General features: G+C 37.7%; 1 protein-coding gene across 2 annotated transcripts in view; it reads right to left on the bottom strand.

Annotated features, from left to right (window-relative positions):
• Positions 1-9,524, bottom strand: part of NIPBL (NIPBL cohesin loading factor) — a 203,189-nt gene extending 193,665 nt beyond the window's left edge. For both annotated transcript variants that reach the window (XM_047731887.1, XM_047731888.1), the window contains exon 1: positions 9,182-9,524. The gene's annotated coding sequence lies outside the window, so the exon portion shown is untranslated. The remainder of the gene's footprint in view (positions 1-9,181) is intronic.
• Between the last annotated feature and the right edge of the window lie 8,683 nt (positions 9,525-18,207).

The following is an 18,207-nucleotide window of genomic DNA, read 5'->3' as shown; positions in this document are numbered from 1 at the left end:
TAAATCAATCTTGAGCTTAAAACGAGAGTATTTGGATACCTTCCCTCAGTATCTTATTCCAAATTCTATCACCCAAGCGACCAAAACAAACAAACAAAAAAACCATTTGTATACTTTACAGTCCTTGCTAACAACTAAAAAAGGAACTCTGTTCTGAGTTTTTATTTTTACACACAAGTTGTATGTGTGCATTGTTGGGATGTATGTAAACAAAGTGGTCTTATCCAAGAAGGAAGAAGCGTTAAGAACACATATATATCTAAGACAATTATATTTCAAAATTAACACATATACTTGCCACTTACTAATCTTAGGTTTAGAAATGTATCTTTAGTAAATATCATACAGTTCAATTCTAATCAATCAGTCCAACAAAAATGTACTGAATACGCAAAACAGGGAAAGCACTGTGATGATATTACAGACATAAAGATGAAAGTAATGCAGGTCTCCTTGCTCTCAGATAGCTGGTGGCTTAGTATGGCTTACAGTCACAGAAACAAATTATTTTATCAAAGAGATACAAGTAATAAACTAACATGTTATGACATGGAATAACCAGAGAAACTTTCACAAAAAAAGGCCATACTTTCTCTTTCTCCTTAAAATAAATTTCTTGTCTGTGAGTAGACGTTTCAAGAAGTAACACATGTCTATGTAAGAAAGCAGGACTGGTACACAAAAATATGTTTTCACAGTTAATAATCAATAGTTTCTCACTCGTATCTTGAACTTACAAAGATCTCAGAATTTGAGGACTTTCAAAATGCTCAATGTTTCATGAAGGAAAATAATACATTACAGAAACATCCACATTAACACCACCAACTGTATTCACTGTGCTATAAAAAATTTTCGCTTAGGACAAAGTGACAGAGATAGGAAGAAACAAGAAAGGGAAAGAGGAAAAAGTAAAATGAATAATAGAGTTAAAAGCATATGTTATGTATGTCTGAAGGTAGGTTATGGCATGAACACTGGTTTCTTAACTCTTTTCTCAAATGGGAAAGAATGATAACAGTATCTGTTAGGGCATTACACATCAACTCTCAACTTTGAAGTTTTCTGAGACATAGAACCTTGCAGGGGTGGGGGTGACATGCCATGTGCATCAATTTTTTAAGAATGGTATTTTTAAAAGGGAGGTGGAGTTATGCCCAATTTACAGTCTCATAAAATTTCAACTTGGTCTTTACGAAGGAAAAACTAAATTACATATATCCTAACTCAGATGATCAATTTCTTTAGATGGAAATTGGCAACCTAAAATTCTATCAGATAAAGACAACTCAAAGCCAGTGTAAAATTCTCGAAAAGGTTGAGAAGTAGAAGTGTTCAGAAAAGTCAGTGATCTATTTTCCTTATTAGGATTAATTTCAAGGACATTTTTGTTTTGCAAATTAAAAGATTAAATATAAAATCAAAGATTAGTATTTTTAGAGTAAACTATATTTTAATAATTCATTAGTGTTTTAAGCACTGTAAGTTCTTCAGGTACCTAGAATCAATAACTTGTTAAAAACAGTACTCCTGGGGTGCCTGGGTGGCTCAGTGGGTTCAAGCCTCTGCCTTCGGCTCAGGTCATGATCCCAGGGTCCTGGGATCGAGCCCCGCATCAGGCTCTCTGCTCAGCGGGGAGCCTGCTTCCCTTCCTCTCTCTCTGCCTGCCTCTCTGCCTACTTGTGATCTCTGTCAAATAAATAAAATCTTAAAAAAAAAAAAATAGTACTCCTATTAAAAATAGTATACATTTCATCAGCATAAGACCAAAGGACTGAGAAGTACAAATGACCCAAATAAATGCAACAAAAAGGAATTGAGTATTTCAAAATTATGTCACAGCTTCTGAATTTTTCAGGACATATAAAAATCTTACCTGTGTTACTTCTCAAAACGTCCACTCACAGACCAGGGATAAAAAATTATTTTAGGGGCGCCTGGGTGGCTCAGTGGGTTAAGCCGCTGCCTTCGGCTCAGGTCATGATCTCAGGGTCCTGGGATCGAGTCCCACATCGGGCTCTCTGCTCAGCAGGGAGCCTGCTTCCCTCTCTCTCTCTGCCTGCCTCTCTGTCTACTCGTGATCTCTCTCTGTCAAATAAATAAATAAAATCTTTAAAAAAAAATTATTTTAGTAAACTAATGCTAATTCCATGTTTCTGTACACTGAAAATGTTTTTCCTTTCTGGCCAAAGGCAAACATATATAAAAGAACACATTAAAAGTTTGGTACATTCATGTTAACTGATGTTACACACATGTAAGATAGCAAAACAATCTACCTACATAAACCATGTTGGAAGTTTAATGTATTCTTTGAAATATTTTTTAATGCTTGACATTTTTATAACTGAATCACAATATCATGAAAAAGAAAGTGCCTTTTCCACATTTTGCCAATTTCCATAAATACAGTATGCATATATTTAAAAATAAATATCCTACTTAAATGCATATTTGTGTATACATTTTGTATATTATATGAGGTATAAACTAAGGTATTTTACATAAAAGACTGTAATCAAATAATCATTTATAACTAACCAAAATATTTTAGAATTCCTCTTTATACAACATAAAAAGTTTCACTGCTTTATAGCAAAGCCTACACTTTTCATCAAAAAATGTATTATATATCTTGAAGAGGCAGGGCACTAGAACGGAAAGACATTTTAGAATTAGATATACTGGGTTGCAGTCCTACCTCTAACAGTTACTAGATTTGCCACCCTGGACTAGGTTCTTAAACATGAAGAGCCTCAACTTCCTTGTCTATAAAAAAAAGAACACATCACTAACCTCACTGGGTAGCTAAGAGGTTCAAAACATGATAAAGAGTATAGTGGTTAAGGCTGATAGGTAAAGCATCAACTTTGGAGTCCTTCCTCTACTTTCCTCCACTTGTTAGCTATGGGACCTTCGGCTAGTCATTTAATCATTCTATACCTCAGTTTTCTCAAATATCTCAGAATAAGAAACACAATCAGATTCATATATCCTGAAGATTCATGGTAGATGGAAATCACTCAATAACGTTACATATTACAGAGGTGCCTGGGTGGTTTATCAGTTAAGCGCCTGCCTTTGGCTCAGGTCATGATCCCAGGGTCCTGAGATCAAGCCCCACAATGGGCTCCCTGCTCAGAGAGGAGCCTGCTTCTCCCTCTCCCTCTGTCTGCAGCTCCCCCTGCTTGTGCTCTCTCTCTCTGTGTCAAGTAAATACATAAAATATTTTCTTAAAAATATTACATATTACAAATGTAAACCACTCAATATAGTATCTGACACACACAAAAAAGATCTTATTAAATCTCAGTTTTCTTAAACTAAGTTCTAAATTGCTTTTTACTGTCTCTAAAACTCAAAATCACCCCTGAAGATAAACACTAAAGGAATCCCTGTAAGATTGCATGGCAAAAGTTCTAAAATAAGCGCACAACTTCCCAAGTTGATGATTTTGAAAGGATTAACATTCTTTGGCTATAGAAACACTATAGATTTTTTTAAATCATACTAATTTATAGATTCATCTACTATATTACAATTGATCACATACATTTCTATGAATGAAATCACTCTCTGAAGCTGAATTTTCCCTTTCTAGAAATCATTGCTTTGACAATTTCAACAATAAAAATAAAAAATTTAAACAGTAAAAATTACACAAATTGCTTAACACTAAAAAACAAGGTAGTAAAGATTTGGTGATTTCAAAAATATTATATATAGAATATACACTCTGAATTCTATTTTAGTTCATTGCCCAAAGTACACAGGTTCCTTGACTACATGACTTGTAAGTACTGAATTAACTGAGCAATAAAAAAAATGAAGATTTTATTAAAACTAGAAATGTGGAATCCTAAATCCTTAAGAAAAAATATAAATCAGATGATCATTTACTAATCTAAGACAATGGGCAATTTTCTAACCTTTCCAGCCACAGTTTCTTCATCTGTAGATTGTGGATTACTGTTTCTATTTCCTGAGCTTATTTTAAATGAGATAATATTATTGGGGCATACTTAACACAGTTCCTGGCACATAGTAAGCCCTCAAAATCTTATCTAGCTGGCAATGCTATATTAAGAAATAATCTCTCCTAACAGTATCACTTTGGAAAAAGAAAGAAATATGCCTTAAAACATATGCATTCTGACAAAACTCAATTCATTAAAACTGACCCTAGATTTACGCCAAACAAAATAATACGTAAGCTAAATATCTAAAATCATTTTTATTACTTACTTGGGTAAAAAATTCTAAGCACATAAAATACTTTTTAAAATTACAATGATGACTAAGTAGAAACATGGTATTTTTATTTTTATTTATTATTTCTTTTTAAAGATTTGTCAGAGAGAGAAAGAGAGAGAGAGCATGGGCGCGCACACACACAAGCAGGGGAAGTGACAGGCAGAGGGAGAAACAGACTCCCTGATCAAGGAACCAGATGCGGAACTCTATCCCAGAACCATGGAATCATGACCTGAGCCCAAGGCAGATGCTTAACCGACTGAGCTACCCAGGTGCCCCAAGACATGGTATTTATCAACTAGAAACACTAAAATTCCACTCCATAAAAACACTTGCATGAGTCATTATATATTTATTACAAATATAGTTAACTGATTTACATTCTTAAAGAGGAACAAAATGTAAATAAATTCAATCATTCAAACACCAAACATGCATACAAAGTCAGGATTTCTAATGTAAAAGTACAATCTTCATACCAGGAAAATACAATTAAGAGACAGGTATCATATCTCCCTAAAAGAAGAGGAAAAAGCGAGGCGCCTGGGCGGCTCAGTGGGTTAAAGCCTCTGCCTTCAGCTCAGGTCATGATCCCAGGGTCCTGGGATCAGCCCCGCATCAGGCTCTCTGCTCAGCAGGAAGCCTGCTTCCTCCTCTCTTCTCTGCCTGCCTCTCTGCCTACTTGTGATCTCTGTCTGTCAAATAAATAAAATCTTAAAAAAAAAAAAAAAAGAAGAAGAAGAGAAAAAAGCACCTTGGACTCTGATCACTGGAAAAGTCACATAAGGTATCAGAGTCAGCACTGAGCAACAGCAATATCTAGCTTCATGGGCAGGGCTGACACTTTCCTTTAAGTAAATAATCTAATAAAAAACTAGTAAGAGCAAGAAAATCCCTTATTGGCATTCACTACATGAATTGACACAAATCACGTGGCCTCTGAGTATCAAGTTTTTCATCAAAAATGGAAATCATGCTGGTCACTTCTCTCATAGGGAAATGGGAATATTTAAAAATAAACTCAGGTCACCTTGAAAAAGAACCATTTTAAAAACTCAAAGAATAATTATAAATGACAACTGCTAAAAACAGAGAAGCTGTGCTTAAAAAGTTTATTTTGAAATTATTTTTAAAGGCTATGTAGTACCATATATTACCACCAAAGCCAACTTAATATGCTTAGGATATTAAAGTAAGTATCTGCATCTAAACAGTTCATTACCAAGTTTCTATAAAGTTCCCATTCAGTAATTTCCTATTCATTTTATAGCAAATAAATGTGATCAACAGCACTGAAGTTACATTTTTCTAAAAGGAATTTTTATTTACCCCAGTCTTCCCAATCACTTCATATAAAACTAAAATCATATTTTAAAATTCCAGAATTACTCACAAATTATCCTTTTCCTAATAAGCAATGGGTGGAGAAAGTTAAATGAAATTATATCAAAATCAAACTTTAGTTTTTATCTACTCGTATTGATTTTCACATAAATATAAGGTATGCCAAAATATGGTGGGTTCAAATGTTTCTTTTTTTTTTTTTTTTAAAGATTTTATTTATTGATTTGACAGAGAGAGATCACAAGTAGACAGAGAGGCAGGCAGAGAGAGAGAGAGAGGGAAGCAGGCTCCCTGCCGAGCAGAGAGCCCGATGCGGGACTCGATCCCAGGACCCTGAGATCATGACCTGAGCCGAAGGCAGCGGCTTAACCCACTGAGCCACCCAGGCGCCCGGTTCAAATGTTTCTATAGCAGTTTGATGATGGGTTAGTACCAAAATATTAAATATTAAATTAACATACTAGCTTTAGAAAATACATGCTTGAGTTGGTTAGTCTGGCTCCAAATAAAAAAGACTTCATATTTGAATTGGTATAGCTTTGCTCATAGTATTTGTGAAATTTAATAATGACTGCTATGCAAGAAACAAAACCTGGTTTACTACCATACTAAAAACTTTCACTTTTCATCACCAAAGATAATCTGAAATAGACAGTTTTTCTTCAAATACAATCTTTCTTCTTAAAGGGGACAGTATTATAATGATCCCTAACACAGGCTCAAAATGCTTTCCAATAACTTTAGTAAACAAATTGCTGAATGGTTCCAAGAAGAAGCATCCTACATACTCTTCACAAAACACTAAAAATAATTAAGTATTTAATATTCAATTTTAATTTGATTTATTAGGCTTTACTTTAAAGCTACTTTCTTTTCAAGTAATTTTTATAAGTTATTGGTATCTCTGCAGACTCGAAACAATAAACCACACTGTTGAATAATACTAGAAATTATTTCTCCAAATAATACAACTAACATTACAAGATTACTGGAACACTTACAGGGTCTTCTTTCACTAAATTAAAAAAAAATAACAGTAGAAATACAAAAATAGCTACTGGTGACTATACAGATAACCAATACAGGAGAGGTAGAGCAGAGTATTTATAATCTCTAGGGAAATACAAATTATTCCTTCCAACTAAGTTGTCAAAAATTTTAAAGTTCAAGTTTAGGGTTTTTTTTTTTTTTGGAGCTTTATAATGTTTCCTCCTTTAAAAATAACCCATATAATTGGTTTGGATCAAACAAAAATTATTTTCAATTTACTTTAAAATGTTTACACTATCTTAATGAAAGCTATCACACAACCTGTATTACTTACAAAACACTAAATATGTAGAATTGGGAAAATAAGATCTGGTAAGAACTAATTCACTTTAATCAAAGTCACAAGAAAAAAAAATCAATCAAAGAAACAGATATCTAACACATTGATTCAAACACCTGTGTAAGAAAGCTCCCTTTAACTATAAAACTCTAAAAGTAAGTTGCTTCTGTTGTTGAAAACTAAGCAAGCAGAACTCCTCTTTTCCATTACCTTTAGTAGAAACACGTTCATCCTTTGACATACATCTCCGTATTTTATTTAAATAAAAGTTGTAAAGGCATCACAGGTTCATTTAAGGGCCTTTCAAACATTCATACTGAAACCCTTACCCACCCGGACCCCCCAAGTCCCAAACCCTCTGCTTAAGATGTGAAGTGTTCTCCCTCCCTTCTGTATTCCCTCCTCCCCAGCAAGCCCCCATTCGCCTGCCCCCCACCCAGTGTAGGCCTGAGGCCCTGTAGCAAACAGTGTCTAACAGGAGCAGGCAGCACAAAGACAGGAATGGGAGATTAGTGGGAGGGAGGGAGGCCGGGATTGGGGCTCAGCAGGAGCTTCAGGCTTTTTAAAATTCAAACTGCTCCCTGACCAATACAAATCACGGACACGCTACTGACTACTACACGGATTTATAGCATTAAAAACATGCCTAGTACGTGACAGCTATATTAACTTCACTCTTTTTAACATTTACCCATACGTTTGTTGGAAATGTGCAACAATTTATTTTAAGCAGAGGGCTAAACTTAAAAATAACCTTCAGAAAAGTTACTTATTCTACAATGATAATAATAATTTGATGAGACAAAAAATCCGAACTAATGTAACACCCATTAGTAAAACAAGGGACTTTGTTGATCAGTGTTGCTTCATTCTAACCAGTGAAAGTTTTCCTTCAGTGAATATGAGACAAAGTATCAAAATAGTCTAATGCCAGGTACATTTATTTTTTCTATGCAATTTGTATGGCTGAGCAGTTTTAAATTGATTGTTTTTCCCTTTTACCAACCTACCCTTCCAACACCTCAATAAACAACCTCTGAACACTTTACTTACTCGTGAACTAGAATTTGTTAAGGCAGAACTGATATTTTTCTCTAGCATTTACAGATACATTTGACCTATTAAAATGACACCTCTCTCATTACACAGTCAAACATCATGGGCACAAACAGCCAATGACAATCCTGGGACTTCAAGAAGATCTGCCCTGACATGAAAGGATGGCACCTTCTACATTTTTTTTTTTTTAACCTCCCTGGGATTTTTAAGCATAACTTCACTTCTATACTTTTAGAGAAAATGGGTTTTACCTGTACCTCGGTACAATTCTCAAAACATTTAATATTCTTCTTATGCTTCTACACGCTTAGATCAGGAAGTACCTGAGTATTTCATGTATAGTCGTTTAAAATTGTCCTTATATAACGCACACAAATCTAAAGTGGCAGGGTAAACCTGTCAAGTACTTTACACTCGCCTTTGAATAAAAGTCCATGTGCAACACACACTGTCAAACAACAACATAAAAGCTCTTGGTGAAGGGGGGGGAGCATATGCAGTGTCTACCACACTATGGTTTTCTATATTAAATATTCATGTGGGCAATTTAATTCTTTCAAAAAAGAAAATGAGTCTTTATTAACTTTCTAATGTCCAAACAAGTTTTACACAGGGCAAGAATTACCACTGGATCCGTGTCTGAGTATTTACATTTGTCTCACTAACTGAAACTACTTCCTCCCTTCATGGGGTCACAGGGGGAAGAAGGGGGGTTGTTTGTTTCACTGGGACGTTCCCCACTCCCGGACCAGGAAAGTTGTAAATATGGGGACGATCAGGGCACATTTGCTGTTAGTTGTATTGTTTCCGCCTCCTCACTAGCTACGGCTCTTCTCCCGGGCGAGGCCTGTCACCGACCAGCAGTAGCTCCGCTCAGCCCGGAGCTCTCCTAATCCCCGAGCTCAAGTAGATTCCGCTGGCCCGCGGCCTGCACTCTCCGCCGGGCCTACGCCTCCCCGGCCGCCCGGCAGGAGCCCAGTCCCCGCCACCGGAGCCGGCCGGGAGAGAGTACAAAACCACCGCCACCCAGGGCGGCTGCCACCAGAGAGGAGCGAACTCTAGACTCGCCCGTGGAGGAGACCTGGGGCCGCTAAGGAAACGGCGGGGAGGGGAGCGAGGAGGAGAGACGCTGAGGACCTGGCGCCGCCGCCGCCGCCGCCGCCGCCGCCGCCGAAATAAAGAGCAGGAATTTACCTGGGCGAATCGGCGTCTGAATCCAAGGGGAGGCCGAGGCCGCTGTGGCGAGAGACTATAATCCGGGCCGGGAGGGGGGGTGGCTACGGCTCCTCTTCCGTCTCCTCAGTGCGGGGAACATGTAGAGCCGGGGGGAGACCAGCCGAGAAGACAAATCGCTGCTTCTTCTTCCTCCTCCTCCTCCTTCTCCCACATAGAAACACTCACAAACACCCGACCGGGGGCCCGAGCTACCGGGGGGGCATCGCCGCCGGCCCGGGAACCAATCCTCCTGTCGGCGGGGGCGTCCCTCCCTGCGGCTTGGTGGTGTCGGGTGAGTCGGTACCGACGGAGGGAGGGGGGGGAGGGCGGGGGGGGAAGGAGCCCTGTGTGTGTCTCTCTCTCGTTCCGTCTCTCCCTCTCAGAACAAAATGCCGACCGGAAGTGCAGCTGCAGGAATGACTCCCTCCGCCGGCGCCAAACACTAACAACCACCCCCTCTTCCCCACTCCACTTCCGCCACCGCCGCTGCCGCCGCCACTTGGGCTCGCGTCCTCCGCCGCGCCGCACCACCCCGCGCTCGGGCAGGCCGGGGTCGGCGGCAGGCGGTGGCGGCTCTCCTTTGCGCCCTTCTCCTCCTCAGAGCGACTGCGGATGTTGCCTTTTATTGTCGATCCTCCGAAGCGGCGTTTTCGCTGCGGCACGGGCGGCACCGGCTCTCCCCGGTCCTTATTTTCCCGGAGGCCGACCGGAGCGGGGCCCGAGTTCTTTGGTGGTCGTGGGCGTGAGGGGCGCTCAGGCCCGGCCCGGCTCGGCTCGCAGACCCGGCTCGCTAGCCCAGCTGGTGGTCATTAGCTTAGGGAGCCGAGCTCGGGGCGGCCGCGTAGAGGACGCCCGCGATTCGACGGCGACGGTGCATTTTTTAAATGGTGTCTCTGCAGTCTGGCGGATGGATGTATCGTACACCTTCTCTCCCCTGGAGAGGCTGCACTCTACGCCCGTGTCTGCATTATTTCTGCGGAGTGAGAACGCAACCCTTGGAGGTGAAGAAGATTCCCCGCTGGATTGAATTGGGATCGTGTTTGTGATGCTTTGGTTTCTGGAAATATGCGGTCTTTTTGTTGGCGGTGGTTTTGGCTCTTCCCTGTCGGGATGAAGGCCTGTAGGCGACGCTGTGCGAACGAGGAGCTGGCCGGCGGCGGGCCCGGAGCGCGCGGGTCCGCGCCCCCCTCTAGGTGTGGGTGGAGCCGGGCGCCAGGGGAGAGCCGCCAGCCGCGACGCGGGCCACCGGCCGACCGTGGGCTGCCGGGGCGGGGGCTGCGGCCAGCCGGTTTCCAACGTCATCCTCTTTCCATGTGAAACAGTGAGGTACTGCACGAGGCTGGAGCACAGATGTGATTGTGTGTACAGTGCCATGCTTCTTGTGGTCTCCTGTTGTAGCAAACTTTTAATCTTGGCGCAGTTCTCTGTTAAGTTGGTGTAAATTAAAGGGGGGGGGGGGGCTTTGTTCTTTTAAAATGCAGTAGGTAAGCGAATTTTATTCAAGCGGGACGAGATGTGTGTCCCAGTTTCATGAATTTAGGTTATACGTTAATTGTATTGTTTATGTATTCGTGTGTGTTTTCCAATACGTCAAAGTAAATGGGGAAATTTGCACTCAGGTTATTCCATTTGCCTCAAAAATCACTCGGGAGGCTAAATCGGGTCTTGTTAACTCGTTTACTCGAGACCCTGCAATGGCATCGCATCTAGCCGAGAGGAAAAGCCTAAGTCTTGACCGTGGCCTTAAATACTGCGCGCGGTTGGGGGAGAACCTGCCCTTACATTCTTGCGAGCTGGACTTCTGCCCTTGCTATTATTCCATGTGCCATACTCTTTTCCCCAAAAATCCATAGGGCTTGCTCCCTCACCTTCAGGATTTTGCTCTGATGTCACCTCGGGACTTCCATGGCCCCCTCTTGAAACTGCATATTCCCTGTCCCCCTTTCCCATTTTATCCTTCAGGCATTTTACATATCTTACGTGTTGATCTTAGTACCTGTTTTCGCCATGTAGAATGTTAAGCCCCAGGAGGGCGAGAACTTTTGTTTTTCTCCACTGGTCTTTGTGGAGAAAATAATGTCTAGACTAATGCCTGACATACACAGTGGATGCTTAATATTTGGTTAATGAATAAATGACAATTATAAGGGCCCTGAGCTCCCCCTGCCACAGCAATTTCTGAATTCTAGACCTTAATATATGCACTTACATGCCACAGAGAACCTTACGATTTGTGAAAACTGAAAAAAAAAATGGGGGAAAAACCGAGTTTATTACAGAGTTCTAGAAAAGGGCACTACTTCTAGACATTCACCCTCCACAATACCAGAAGTCCACAGGCTAGTGATAACTGTTTTTAGGTTTCTGTAAATGGGCTTGATAGATAGAGGACAGTTGATTAGTAGATCACACGATCATATTCATACTGGGCGAATTAGCTGTGCTCTCTTGTGAACCACAGACTACATTCTTTATCCCGTCTCCCCTCTTTCTTGTAAAATACAGGCTAAATTAAAGTCTGTGAGAATTTGGTTGGCCTAGTCCAAATCCAGCATCACTGGAAAAGTTCATTCAGCATTTATTGGGCAAAAATATGTGTGCCAAGCACAATTACTCAAAAGGTGCATGTTTCTGAGGCTTTATATAAAGGGCCACATATGGCTACTTTGGTTACTATTCAGTTAATGTGTCAAGCAAAGCAAATACTAGTGAGATTTATTTTTACAGTTTCCTCCATAAGAAAAGACTCGGTGAAAGCTGAGTGGTTATTTTAATTCACCTTTTAGTTTGCTGTTTATTACATTTACTTACCTTTTGATAGCACTGGATATACCAGTAAGTTAATTGACAATGATTTTTCAAAACAAACAAATTGAGAATATTTATTTTCTATTATTGCCTGAAAAAATGAGGATGTATACCGGTAAACTAGAAACTATGCAATAAACTTTTGGCCATGATACTTCACATCATACTTCATGTATTGAATTTTTTGGAGAAGAAAAGACAATCTTTAAAACCATTAATACAAATAGTTAGATCTTCAGTAAATCCAACAATCTGTTCATTGTAAGTTTACCCCTTAATCTTAAGAACAGCTTTAAGTAATATACAGATGGCTCAGAATATGTTTTTTCACTCAGTTTCAAAATAGTATTATTTTGAAATAAGTTTGCTTAAGGAAACACAATTATCTTCCTATATACTTTCTTAAATGTTATTGGTAAACAAGTAGTTTTGCATGTCTAGGTAACAAAAGTCTTGGCATTATTGTAGCATTTACTTTATAATATTAGAGTTGTTGTTTTTCACTTCCTCATTTATTGAAGTCTAGATGCTAATTAGCTTTATGATAAGCATCTCATAAATATTAGTGAAGGATAGAATAGACAAGGTCTGTACCTTTAAGAGTTTTAACTTGTATATAGTTTGTATCAATTTTTTTTCCAGGTCACAGAATTAAAGAAATGGTTTCAAGGCAGACAGAATATTTTTCTATTAAATCAGTTAGTGTTTTGCTTGCCTACATTTAAGTATCCAAGTTGAGATCTTGTGTAGAATCGCTTAATCTAATTTTAGTATTTTCTTGATTTGTCTTTTTTCTTGGGGTTTTTTTTGGGGGGAGGGGAAGGGGTTGCTTATTTTGATCATCACCATCCATTTTATTTTGCTTTTACGTTTTTAAATATTTATGTCCCAAATCAGTTGATTTATGGTGGCTTTATATTTCATTGTTATATCCTTGATTTTTCAATAATTTGTAGATAGCCCTTACTCTGACCTAATATTACCCCCTTGCTTTAAGTACTGAGTTGCACTAATTATATTTATTTATATTATATTCCTGGATATTTCCATATGTATTCTTGATCAGTAAATTGCATAAGATTTAATAAAATATTTTAAAATAAATTTCGAGGATTAAATATTGAATGTCAGCAGCAATTGGTACAATTCACAAATTACGATTTTTTTTATATCTTCGAGATAAATACAGTTTGCCATAAAATGATAGAAATGAAAATTTTAGAAAATCATTTCCACACTATTTTATGCCTACTAGTTCTAGGCTTTGTTAGTGATATAATTAAGTCTTATAGAAAAAAAGTAAAGAACATGTGTATGTATGTTTTGTAGACTATTTCATACGCTACTGAAATTTCATATTTAGGAAATTAAGTTACTGTTAGGATGATTTTGATCTTAAAAAACTTTGATGAAGAAAGTTCATTATAGATGTTGATTTGAGGGTGAACTACAAAAATATCAACAGTCTATAAATATGTTCCTGTTTCAAGTTTTCAAAGTGAATACCTAATTAAATTTGTGATAGTACCTATGAGGGTTATTCACTGTATTTTAAGATGATAGAAATTAATGGGTTTTCCCTGCTCAAGGACTTTCTTCATCTTGGCCTTCAAGAATAAGTTTTGTCCTTGCATTAATCCTTCATTTTCTCGAAATTCATGGATTTTATTATTCATGCCATCCACTTATCCTATGACTTTCCTGTATTTACATTTTTGTGTATCTGTACTTTATACTCCTAAATAAAAGCAACTGATTATATTACATTACAGATTTCACTGCATTACATAGGGTAAGGCCCTTAAAAAAGGAATTTGTAAAATACTTCATTTTAATTATTTAGGGTCATCTTCATTAAAGCCTAATCTTAATGGAACCTACACATAGCTGAATGTGAACCAGATAGTTAAACTACACATGTATTTTAATCCTAATCCAATCTGGAATAACAGATTAAAAATGACTTTACCTGTGAAGGAAGAATACAAAATCCATTAAAAACTTAACATCTAAAATAGTTATGAAGGGAGTGCTTATGATGCTCTTAAAGGCATCTCCACGAGACTAGGGCTTTAAAACTTGGTCATATACCATTATGGGTCATGAAATTTAGTGGGTTGTAACTGGCAATTTTTTATTTAAAGCAAAAGAATAGAATCTGGATTCTATAATAATTAAGTACATCACACATAGTAAAGTGTATTTTTAAGTAAACATTTATTCCATTTTTGTGTGTGCATGTGCTGAATTAACATGTAAAATCTATTTCTTACTATGGGTTATAGGCCCAAATAAGTACATTTTTTTAAAAAACCTACCTTTACTTCCCCTCAGAAAATGAAGAATGTTAAAAAGTTCTGATTGCCTATGTAGTGAGGCGTTTTAGAGGAAACATTTTAGGGTATTTTAGAGGAGGTTTGATAGTGATTTCAGAAAGGTGATTTTAAGGTAAAAGGTTATAAACTATGTAGAAATGTTAAATACAATTGAAGTTGTAAGAAAGAATTTCCTAGTAGAGCTAAATTTGGTGTGTTTAGATCTATGACTATTCTTATTTTTTGTAGTACATTTTCTAATCTCAAATGCTAAAGACAGCAAAATAATAAATATAAGGCAAAAGATAGGTTTGTTTCTATTTTTTCCCACCCTCTCTTCAGTCTTAAAACAAGTGATAGGAATGCAAAGAAAAATGTTACCTTCATGAGCAATTACAAGAACAGGTTATTCTCTGAAAATGATAGAAACTCCTCTTCCTCCCCAAAATAACAAACTGTCAATAAGGCTTTCTCTCTAGCCCAGGTAAATAATTTCTTGAAGTAAATAGTTAACCTTCATTTGCCATCCAACTTACTCTATGTATTTAAATGTGCTTAAAATTGTGTACAGAATTTAAAGGGGGGAAATTTTAAAAGGAGAGTATTGTGTATAGAGTTTTAAAGGGAGGCAATATGCTGTATAAAATGAAAAATAACTATCAAACAGAAAATAAGGATTATGTTACACTGGAATGTCTTAATAGGATTTAGACATTTCGATAAAATTTAAACATTACGCACTGTTTTGCCTAATTTCAATACAGATTTCAATACTGTAGCTTTGACAGGTCTAAGAGCATTAATAAGTTTCTTTTCAGACGTATGCTTCCAGTTTCCTTTCGATTATAGATATTTAAGACCTAGTTTGTTTAAAACCTTAACACAAAATTGAGAGAGCATAAGAATCTCTAATTCAGTTGTTGAACCAAAACTTATATACTCCCAAGTGTTTCACCAACGCAAGACATACTCTATAGAACTAAGACAGCAATTATATTACTAACCAGCAGAGGGAGCCAAGTCAGTCCTGAAAGGGTAGGATTACAAAGGGAAACCACATGACTTCCTGTTTGTTTGTTTGACTGGCAACTTCTCTTTTTGAGTTTAGTCTACCAAAAGCCAAGTAAAAGGATAGAAAGGCTACCAGTGTATCAGATGTGGACAGGGCGACAATTTTAACTGTCAAAATTGCCTTGCATGAAGAAAACTGAAAGAAAACATACTTCTGCTTAAATTAAGGACAACCCAGGGAAGAATTTGCAGCATAAAAGAGAATTCTTTAAAAACCAGATATTAAAAGTTGAATAAAATATGCAAACAGTAAGATACTGATTTTCTTTCTAATACAGGTGATGAAATTAATGTGGATCAGAACAAAGCAATTAAGCAGAGGAAAGTCAAGTAGAAATATAAAAGTGGAACTGTCTCAGTATTGCCACCTAAGATGACAAACCATAGAAAACGTTACCTTAGGATGATGATGAATTACCAGTCAGATAAAACCATAAACCATTTTTTAATAAATCTACTTTTATCAAAAGCTGAAATTAGGCTCTAAATAAACACATTTTAAAATTATAAGGTTGGTACAGATAAGCAGATTGACCTTACATTAAATTTCTATTCACTTTGGTAAAGGGATAAATTTTGATTAAAAATAATTACAGCAAAAAAAAATAATAATTACAGCAAAATAATATAATGAGATGGTTTTTCACTTTAGAAAATAGAATTGTTTCCTCTACCCTTTATAAATACAACAAAAGCAATATCTGTTTTGTGACAGAAGTATGGAGGAATGTAGTTGCTAAATGATAATTGTACTGTCAGCTTATTTAATATTTTCTGAGAACCTCAAACTGCCTGATACAATGATTATCTGAAGTAAAACTGTAAAAGCTGGGTGTTAGCTAACTGCATCAAAATGAAAAGCTTAAAAACCCAAGCAATTTTAGTCAAATAAATGCTAGCCTATCCACTTACTAATAAATGATAGCCTATCCACTTACTAATTGCATGTTTGTGCAAACTTTCTGAAGCACAGAAGGACAATGGATTCAGGCAAATTTTAGCTATAGGTACACTTATTTATGTGTTTATTCATTCCAAAAATACACTTCTTGAACACTTACAATCTCCAGAAGACCTGGAACTTACCTTCATTATGAACTGGACAGAATTCTTGTTGAAAGATTTAATTTCATTAAAATATGTGAACAATCAAATTCAATACATAACCCATTGAATCCAAGGAGTATGTAGAGTATGTGGAAAACATTATGTAGAAGAAAATCATTTAATATTGAGTACTACAAGGTAGATTGTAAACCTCTGTAGGTCAGTTCTTTATATGTTAGGTCACTATAATACACTGACCTATTTATTGGCATCTGGTATCAAATCAGTTAATCATGGCAATGATATCCAAGAAATAAAATTCATCTCATGTCAGCCTCAGAAACATTTTAATGCCAAAAAAGCAATTCAATCAGTATTACTTTTTTCTTTTAAGATTTTATTTATTTGAGAGAGCACAACCTGGGTAGGGGGGGTAGTTGGGTGTGGGTGAAGGGTAAGAGGACGAGGGATAAGCAGACTCCGCTGAGCAGGGAGTCCAATGCAGGACTCAATCCCAGGACCCTGGGATCATGACCTGACCTGAAGGCAAATGCTCACCAGACAACCACCCAGGCACCCCGAGCCTGATCTTTCTAATGATATTTTATATTCTGTTAATGTTTCCACCCGTGGAAAAATACTGTTTTTTTTTTTTAAGTACATTAATAAGTGGCATTGCCTTGAACCATTTCTTTATTGATGAACATAATAATAGGTTAACTCATATCAAATTCCAATAAAAACTATGAACATTGTCACCAAAGTCAATATTATACAGTCTAAATTATGTAGGATAAGGGGCACCTGGGTGGCTCAGTTGGTTAAGCATCTGCCTTCGGCTCAGGTCACGATCCCAGGGTCCTGGGATCAAGCCCTGCCTAGAGCCCACATCCCCACATTGAGTCCCGCATCAGGCTCCTTGTTCATCAGGGAGCCTGCTTCTCCTTTGCGGCTCAGCCTACTTGTGCTCTCTCTCTCCCTCTGTTAAATGAATAAATAAAATCTTTAAAAAATATCTATGTAGGATAAGTTTTTCCTTTTTACCTAATTTTTATTTAATAATCTAAGTCTCTGACTGTAATGATAAAACCAAGCAAGGAAGAAAAAGAAAACAGCTCAATCCTTGTCTTATTCCAGAGTAGGGAATGACGACAGATGAGTAAAAGCAAGAAAGCAACTTCCAATGAACAAAAGGGTTGAGTAAAGGATGTCGCTCTCCCTAAAAAATTAAATATAAAAAATTTTTTTAAAAGATTTTATTTATTTGACAGGAATGACAAGTAGGCAGAGAGGCAGGCAGAGAGAGAGGAGGAAGCAGGCTCCCTGCTGAGCAGAGAGCCCAATTCGGGCCTTGATCCCAGGACCCTGAGATCATGACCTGAGCCGAAGGCAGAGGCTTTAACCCACTGAGCCACCCAGGCACCCCTTAAATATAAATTTTAATCAGGAATTTAAAGCCACTGTCAATACCGTTTTTTAACACTGCTTTTTGGACTTCTGTAATATTTTATTTTCTCTTTGAAAAAAACAGCACCAAAACCCAAGATGCTTTAGTAGTCTGGTTTCTCATTTATTAGTCTCTTTCCGTCTTACACTGTTAAATTCTGTCGGCTCTCCTGAGGCACCTCTCTGATGGCACTTTTTCAGTGCTGCCTTCCTAATTCTATCATCAACATACAGTAGCTTTCTCAAATATATGCAGATGATTCCTCACAATCATGTCCAAACTATGTAACTTTTGCTTGATGTAAGGGGAAGTAACTT

This window comes from Lutra lutra, chromosome 5, assembly GCF_902655055.1.
Source record: "Lutra lutra chromosome 5, mLutLut1.2, whole genome shotgun sequence".
In the NCBI taxonomy this organism is placed as follows: Eukaryota; Metazoa; Chordata; class Mammalia; order Carnivora; family Mustelidae; genus Lutra; species Lutra lutra.
Note: the sequence above shows the minus strand (reverse complement) of the source record. Positions and strands in the feature narration are given on the sequence as shown.